Here is an 8310-nt window from a genome sequence, read left to right as displayed (position 1 = left end):
TAAGAGGTTTTGTTCTACTCCAATGATTCTTGTATCGAGTAACCGAGGGTTGATATTTACAAATGTCGACATTCGTGTAAAAAGGTACTCAAATTAAGAGTATGCATAGCAACTTGAATAAGTGAAAGATTGAGTAATCGGGGATTTTCACCTAAAAGTGTCAATTTTAGCGTCAAAAGATATTTTCATTATTTGAGTAAAAATTAGCATGAATAAGGCCCTCTTAGTCATGAAATTTGAGAATGAAATGATTTTGGGAAGAGAATAGGTATGAATTGATTGTGTGATTTGCTTATTTGTGAAATTAGGTTAAGGTGTGAGATTGAGTTTATTTTGTTGAATTAGGGTATAATTATCTTTCCTTTACTTGATATTATGAGTATTTAGTGTAAATTGAACAATTATATAATGATTGTTTACCCATTTATGAGGAATTAAAGTGGAAAAAGTGTATATATTGTTTCACCTCTTGAATCATTATAGTTGATTATGTGTGGATTGTTTGAGGACAAGCAATGATTCAAGAGTGGGGGTGTTGGTAAGTGACTATTTTATGCTATATTTGGATGATATTTTATTCCACTTTTAGTCACTTTGGCAATATTATAGGAAGAAAATGGATCATTTTGACTATAATTAGTTCAAAATGCTCTTAAGTGTTTAAATGAGGTTTATGCCCTTTTTACTTGCATTTTGTCCATAATTTTTATAAGAGTTGGAAATAGACTTCATTTGGATGAAAAAGGAAAGTTGACAGGTTTGACACATTTTTGTATTTTGGTTATAACTTGAACTACAATGATCGGATTGAGATATTTCTTGAATCATTTTGAAATAGATTTACAATTCATGTGAAGAGATTGAAATCCAGTTTAAAGTTTTTCTGGGTCAAAAAGCCGAATTACGGTAGCCAATTTCTATGGTTGAAACTGAAACAAGGCATTGACTAGTTAAGGGTATTTCAGTCATTTCATAGCCTACACAATCCAAATGAGGTGGCTCTTGATACATTGGAAAGCTAATCAAAGGGCTACAAGTTTTATGTTTTGGTCAAGAGTTAATTCAGCTTCTATCATCAAGAAAAGTTCAGTTGAAACTGATGCAAAATTGGAACAATATTGAAGACTGAACAAAATTGAGAAGCAAAGCAAGGGAGCAATCCGGTCATTTTCTGGACAGATTCTTGGTCAAATTCTGGTCAGAAATGGCTGCTCTCCACTTGCATAACTTGTTTTCTCCTCCAATAATTATAGCTATTGATAGACGTCTGACAATTATTTTGCAGCTATAAAAGTGATGTTTGAAGCCTCATTTCTTGACTAAATTCATCTATAAATAGCCATGGAGTTGCAAGAATCAAAAGAGCAAGGGAAGTGCAAGAAATACCACCAAAATATAGTTCTTCCACTTTCTTAGTGTTAGGTTAGTATAGTATAGGATAGTTTAATTAGTTAGTCCATCCTTCTTGTTTATTAGCTAAGCAAAGATGAAGAAGGAGATGAAGATGGAGGAGATGAACTCATGTAACAAGGGTTACATTTCTTTCCAAACTCTTTATCTTTTGTACTTAATTCTATTATTTAGTTAATATACAAGTTTGGATTCTATGTTTATTATGTGTTTCTAAAATTTATGCCTTGGGTTTGGTTGAACTTTCTATGGTTGTTAGTATTTATTATTTGGTTATTTGATGCTATTAGTTTGAGTAAGTTATTTAGCACTTTAACTCTTTAAATCATGATTAACTTGGTACCATTAAATGAGATTATCTAAAGGTGTTATTTCTTCAATGAAAATTGAAATTTAACACTAGTTCAAGAAGTGCTAAACCTAAGGAGTACACTCACGAAAGTAGAGGTGCACCTTTGTGACTTTAGTGATTCATTTCATGTAATTTCATAGAAGAAATGAACTTATAGCTAATTTCATAACCACGAGAGTAGGTATTTATTAGTTGTAAGTATAGTTGATTCACTACGACAGTAGGTTTCAGATGCATAAGGAAATTACGCTAGAGTTAGCCAAGATAGTACTACTCAATGATAAAAAAGTAGCACTTGCATGAGTAGTTAGGGATACCATAGCCTTAAGGAGCTTTTATTTTCTATTTTCTTGCATAAGTTTACCATAGTTTTGCTTCTTTTAATTCATTGATCGTCTAAATAATGGAGAAGTTTTAGTAGTTTCGGTAATTGTCCAATCTTCCTCATGGGATCGACCTGATATATGCCCTAAACTACTAATTTGACATATATACTTGTAGTCAAAACACGTATATTTTGGAATTAAACTTGTACTTATATCAAAAACCCGTCATTCACCGAAATTGACCTCTTTAGATCGAGAAAGAACAGAAGAAACTCCCCCCACAGTGGCCTCTCTCGTGGTTTTGGGCACTACTGCTCGAGCAGGAGCCTGAGGGGCAGCTTGGGGGATGTGTTCGGGAGAACTCATGATGTGAATGGGGAATGAATGGGAGTTGGGATATACTCCAAATCAGACAGGTTAGAAAAAGAACTAGAAGATAAGGTGGAAGAAGAAAGAACATCTACAGGTATAAGAGGCTGAACCGCCTTACGTCTAGGAGAAGTAATAATACCAGACTGTTCGAAAGAAGACATAAAAAAATGTAGAAAGGAAAACTTACTAGCAATGGAAAAAGGACAACTCGGGCTCGAGAGCTTCCCTAACGAAGGCCAAATAGCTGGTAATGGTTATGCGAATAGACTCAAAAGACAAGTGGATACTGGTGGAAGAGAAGGAGAGAACAAAAATGACAACGGTGGACCCTATTTATAGAGGCCACTAAAGCAGGAAGATGAAATGGTTTTGAATTTAAAAACCTAATGACAGTTATTAATGATAGAGGTGTCGATTGAAAAGATGGGTGACTCTTATCTAGAAATTCAAAATGTTAGAATTAATGATGGTGGTAACATGCACCATCGGCCGAACTGACGTGTCCTCGAAATTAGGACTAGATTCATACGGCCATGCGATGAATCTGGTCTCGAAGGGGGGCTGTTGTAGAGGGAGAAACCCTCTACAGACACGTGTCATGGGCGAGGCACATTGCTCAGACCCTTTCTCGAACAAAAGTAAAGTAGCAAGCATCTAAGTCCGAGGTTCTCGGGATAAGACCGAAACTTGAATTGAAGGTGGATTCTACTTTCAGTAATCTAAATAGACTCATACTCTTAGACGTGATAACTACTGTGGGGTAAGAGGATAAACTCAATATCCTCATAGTCTATCAAATAAAGCCTTATAAATAGTAGGGGGCTGAGCCAAGAGAAGGTACATGACTCAATACATCTAATTTATTCTATACTGTTGATTTCCTAATTGACTAAAGCGTCGGAGCCATAACGGAGAGTTAGTCCTGTAGTTCGGTTCTTTTGCAGGTCAGTTCATTTTTGTTCACTCGCCGTTCTATTTAGGTCATTCTCCTCGACTGACTCTTCAACAGAAATCATGAATTAATTTTATCTAATGTGTGTGTGTATATATATATATATATATACATACATACATATGTGTGGAGTGATTAACATAAAACAAATATTGTTCAATGCAAAGCAAAGAATTTTCAAAAAAGATTTAGAAATTCAGAAAAATATATATATGACTAGATCTAAGATTGATATATTTTTCTTTCATTCTTTGCCAAATCAATTTTTTTGTGACTCAATTAAATAAATATGTTTTAAATATCTATTGCTGATATTTCACCCTCTGTGCTTTCCTTGATGTAAAGTTCTCTTTTCATTTTGTAATTTTATTGACTAATCGATTGAAGAGTGTAGTGGTTTAAAATCATTGTGTTGGATTGTTCTAATGTCTATAAGTCTATTCGCATTCTTGGTCAATTAATTGTACGTCTTTCCTAATGCAATTACAGTTTTCCATTCCTCAATTTTTTCAAGAACAAATGTTCTTAGAGCTTTTTTTTCCATGAAACTTGTAGAACATTTTTATATCTTGCTAGTTTCAAGCATGAGCTAAAATAAAAAAAAAATTAGATTTTGTCTTTCAACTTATGTTTTCTCATTTTATAAGCAATGCATTATCCCTATAATTTCACTTAACTCTTTCGAGATTTTAAAAATTAAACATACCTTTCTTACCATTTAAAATGACAATACTACCCTTAAACATTTTAATGAAATTCCCATGTTCGGTAAGCTTATACAAGGAATCAGTTTTAAAATTATTTTTTAATTCTTTTTCCTTTTTGTTCCGCTTTTTTATTTTTTGGCAACAAAACTATAGAACTACCACTTTTGCCTATAAAAAAGAAATGGCCCAAAATCACTACTAATCTACAGTAATCCAACTACTCAAAAAATTCACAAAATCTAAAAGAATTATAGTAGCACTTTCTTCTTTATCATATAAATCTAAATTCATAGTAAAATACTATCAAAAGTATCACATCATAGTGATAAAAATATTATTGTGGTTATTTCTCAAATAGTAGATATAGGTATGAAAAATTTGGCAGCTTTTTCTTATAATGCGCTAGATAATCTTACAATTGTACAGGGAAACAAATTAAAACTCATTACACAAGGGCATTTTAGGGTATTCATTTAATTTTGATCAAGTTAATGTTATTCTAATGTTTGGTTACTTAAACTATCAAATTAGGGAAGCTAGATGTAATTTTCCAAACCTTAGGAAAGCTCAGTGAAATTGTCATAAACCTCAGGGAAGATTTCTTAAATTACACCATTACCAAAACTATCAAATTTAGGGAGGTAGGTATAATTTGGCAAACCTTAAGAGAGCTCAATGCAATTGTCATACACCTAAGGAGAGGTTTCTAAAATTGTCCCTAATAAGAATTGTGATCTATGCAAGTTTTATCAGGACATCTGACAGGATTTGTTTTTATTAATGCAAGTTTAAATCCGATTTTTATACCCGTTAGCTGCAAGTATACAGGCCGAAATCGTAATGTAGGGTATGTATCGGGTCGATCCCACGAGGAGCAAATTAAACAAGTACTAGGCCCTTATTTTCTCTATTATTTAGACTTACAATAAATTTGAGCAGAGAAAGTATATTGCTATAGTCTACAAATCTGATATACAAATCTAGTTTAACAAATGTTAAATGCAAATGGAGAAATTTCACTCAAGAAAGAATCTAGAGATGTAGATTCCACTTATGACGTAAACAACACAAATGAATGGATTTACCTCTTGTTATTATTCTTGTTTAACCAGAGATTTATTTCTAAAATTACCAAGTCTCATTCTCATGATGAAATGACCTAGAGTAGTTTAGTTTTCCCTATTTTCATGATGAAATACTAATACTCTTCTGTTTTTTTTCATGAAATGCTAAGTAATCCACTTAAATGTATTTCTATTTTCATGAACATACAACTTAAGCTCTACTCATGTGTTTCCATTGTTACTACCAATTCTCATTGAACAATAACAACTATAAACATGCTATTGGTGATCAATCAATAACAAGTAATCACAGCTACACAAGTAGACAAGTTAATACAAGATATAACAAGTGTAAATCACATTCAACTCATATTATTTAGCCATAAGTTTCATCTACTCCCTAGATAAAGAAAATTAGCTACTCATGAATGATTTAACAATCAAACTCACAAGTTTATTAATGCAAAACATCATAAAGTACAAGTACAAGAAAGATAAAAGAAAGCTTAGCCAATTGATGGTGAAGACCTCCAATTTCTGCTATGTTCTTGTACAAAATGATTACAAGTGAAAACCCCAAATGCTTCTCCAAGGACTCCTAGCTAGAGAGAAACTGGTTACAAGAAAGAAAACTAGCTACGTATGGTCCTTTTTGCTTCTTCCTTGTGTTTCTGCATAAAAGGTGATAGAAAGTCTATTCCTCTCACTTCATAATTTCCTCCACTCAGATTTTGTAAAAAGAAGTCAAAGATATGATGTTTCCTTTTGTCTACAACTCATTTGGTCTTCTCTTTTTTTGCAGAAGCATGTGTCACCGACTTCTGTCCCTCAAAATAGCTGGAAAAGTTGTGAGAAAGGTAAAGAAAAACGGCTGTGCCACTTGCTGAAGAGAGAGACAGATCCGAGCTTGGGATCCGAGGGGTGAAAATGGATCCGAGCTCGGATCTTCAGGATCTGAAGACTTCCCATGATGGATCCGAGGTCGGATCGTTTGACCTTGGATACGCTCCTCTAGAAGTACAGACAAGGGCTCGGATCCCTCTTTGCTCTCACGGATCCGAGCTCGGATCCTCGAATCCGTGTCATTAAATTTCCAGTTTTTCACTTCTTTCCTTTTTCCTTCATTTTTGCTCCTAGTTTCTCTTGTACTTTATCCTCAGGATGATTCTTACAATTCCTTCATCTCGGCATGAATTCCATATATCCATATCCTTCATATTTTCACAAAATTAACACATTAATCCACTTATTTATCAAGTTTTGAACAATTAAACAATATTTAATCAATTATCACCAAAAGAGTTCAAATATGGCTTTAATCTTCTCAAAACATACCAAAAGTTCATACCAATTTTGTACAAAATATACATTAAATATTCACTTATCAAATTCCCCCACACTTGAATCATTGCTTGTCTTCAAGCAATTCGCACAAAACTTACTTCAATGATTCAATAGATAAAATAATATACGTACTTTTGTCAAATTTAATTCCTCAAAACCTAGAAACCAATCATTGTGCCATTTTTCAGATTACACTAAATACTCATAATATTCAATTAAATAAAAATAATTATGCCTTAATTTCAACAAATTCAACTCAATCTCTCATTCTATCCTAATTTCACAAATAAGTAAGTCACATAGTCAATTTTATGGCCTTCCTCATCCCAAAACTTAACAATTTAGAGGGATTTATTCAACTTTATTTTACTTAAATAGTGACAACGTCTTTTTACGTGAAAATCGACACTTTTAGGTGAAGATTCCCGATTATTCAACATTTCACTTATTCAAATTGCTAAGCATACTCTTAATTCCAATACCTTTTTACGCGAATATTGATATTTGTAGATGCCAATCCCCGGTTACTCAGTATGTGAATCATTGGAGTAGAAAATTAATAATATATATATTTTTCCCTTTTTTTAACATATAATTTCTTTTCCCTCTAACATAATTAAAGGAAGAATTTGGCCTTGTCTTGAAGAATTTGGCCTTGTCTTGACTATATCAATCACTTACTTATAAAATTAAATAAAAATAAGAAATATCATTAATCATGCAAAATTCTAAGCATAATTTTTCTTATTTAACCAAATATACTTTCTAAAATATAAAAATCCTAATTGCATAATAATTCATTCCAAGCAAAATGAGGACTAAACCTTCCCAAAATACATATAACATTTTATCCAATGGAAGAATTAGGTACTTAAAATTGAACATTTTGGCCATTAATTTGAAATATTTGAAAAATATTTTAGAAAAATTTTGACAGAGTTTCCCCATAAAAATGGACAAAACTCCCTGCCAACAACCTCAATTTCAAGAAAATTAACATCATGACAATATTTCCAAATATAATTCCAACATTTTAAAGCCATAGACAACTAAAATCATGCATTTCAAAACACAGACACCCGTAAGATAAAGTAATCCCTCCCCCACACTTAAAATCTACAATGTCCTCATTGTAGAGGAAGGTAAAAGAAACTGAAACTTCCCTCAAATAGGTGGTGATGCAATTTGAAACCCTTAATCCTCACGATCATCCCAAGTCTAGCCAAAGTGAAACAAAAGGTACGAAGAAACATAAGTAGCACAAGATGATCCAAAAAGAAAAGAAAAATAAAATCTACAAAGTTTATCTTAACAGAAGAAAAGAAAAATAAAGAAATAAAAGATCCAATCCGATAAGGAGCTTCATGGCTGTTCGGAACGGCTCCATGAGGACCATGTGAGGTACCAATATGTCCCTCCTGCTGCTGAGGAGTCGGAGTAGGTGATCGGCGGATGTTGAAATGATCTTCCATCGCCCGAAGACGACGATCATACCTGTCTAGTCGCTCCGTCATCCGTCGCTCCGTCTGATCGATACGCTCAACGACTCGTGCCTCCATACAGCAAATGGCATTGAGGAGCTCTTGCCACTTGGATTGCGGCGGAGGTGGTGGTCGCGAAATGTGAGGAGGAAGAGTCTGTTGTGCCTCCGTCTCTTGAGCTTCCGCTTGTGGTTCATTGTGAGGCGGAGGCTGAGTGGAAGTCGATACTTCACCGGCGTCTCGAATCAAAGTAGCTCCAAAATCCGTAGGGATGCTCAAAGATTTGATTATCGAGGCACTGA

At 33.6% G+C, this 8310-nt stretch overlaps 1 long non-coding RNA gene across 1 annotated transcript; it reads left to right on the top strand.

The window, feature by feature from the left end:
- Positions 1-3240: 3240 nt before the first annotated feature.
- Positions 3241-6412, top strand: LOC140006201 (uncharacterized). Its single transcript, XR_011813834.1, has 2 exons — positions 3241-3404; positions 5986-6412. It is a non-coding gene; the product is annotated as an uncharacterized lncRNA (long non-coding RNA).
- The last annotated feature ends 1898 nt before the right edge of the window (positions 6413-8310 follow it).

The sequence above is a fragment of the Coffea arabica genome, chromosome 5e, assembly GCF_036785885.1.
Source record: "Coffea arabica cultivar ET-39 chromosome 5e, Coffea Arabica ET-39 HiFi, whole genome shotgun sequence".
In the NCBI taxonomy this organism is placed as follows: domain Eukaryota; kingdom Viridiplantae; phylum Streptophyta; class Magnoliopsida; order Gentianales; family Rubiaceae; genus Coffea; species Coffea arabica.
This window is presented reverse-complemented; position numbering and strand designations above follow the sequence as displayed.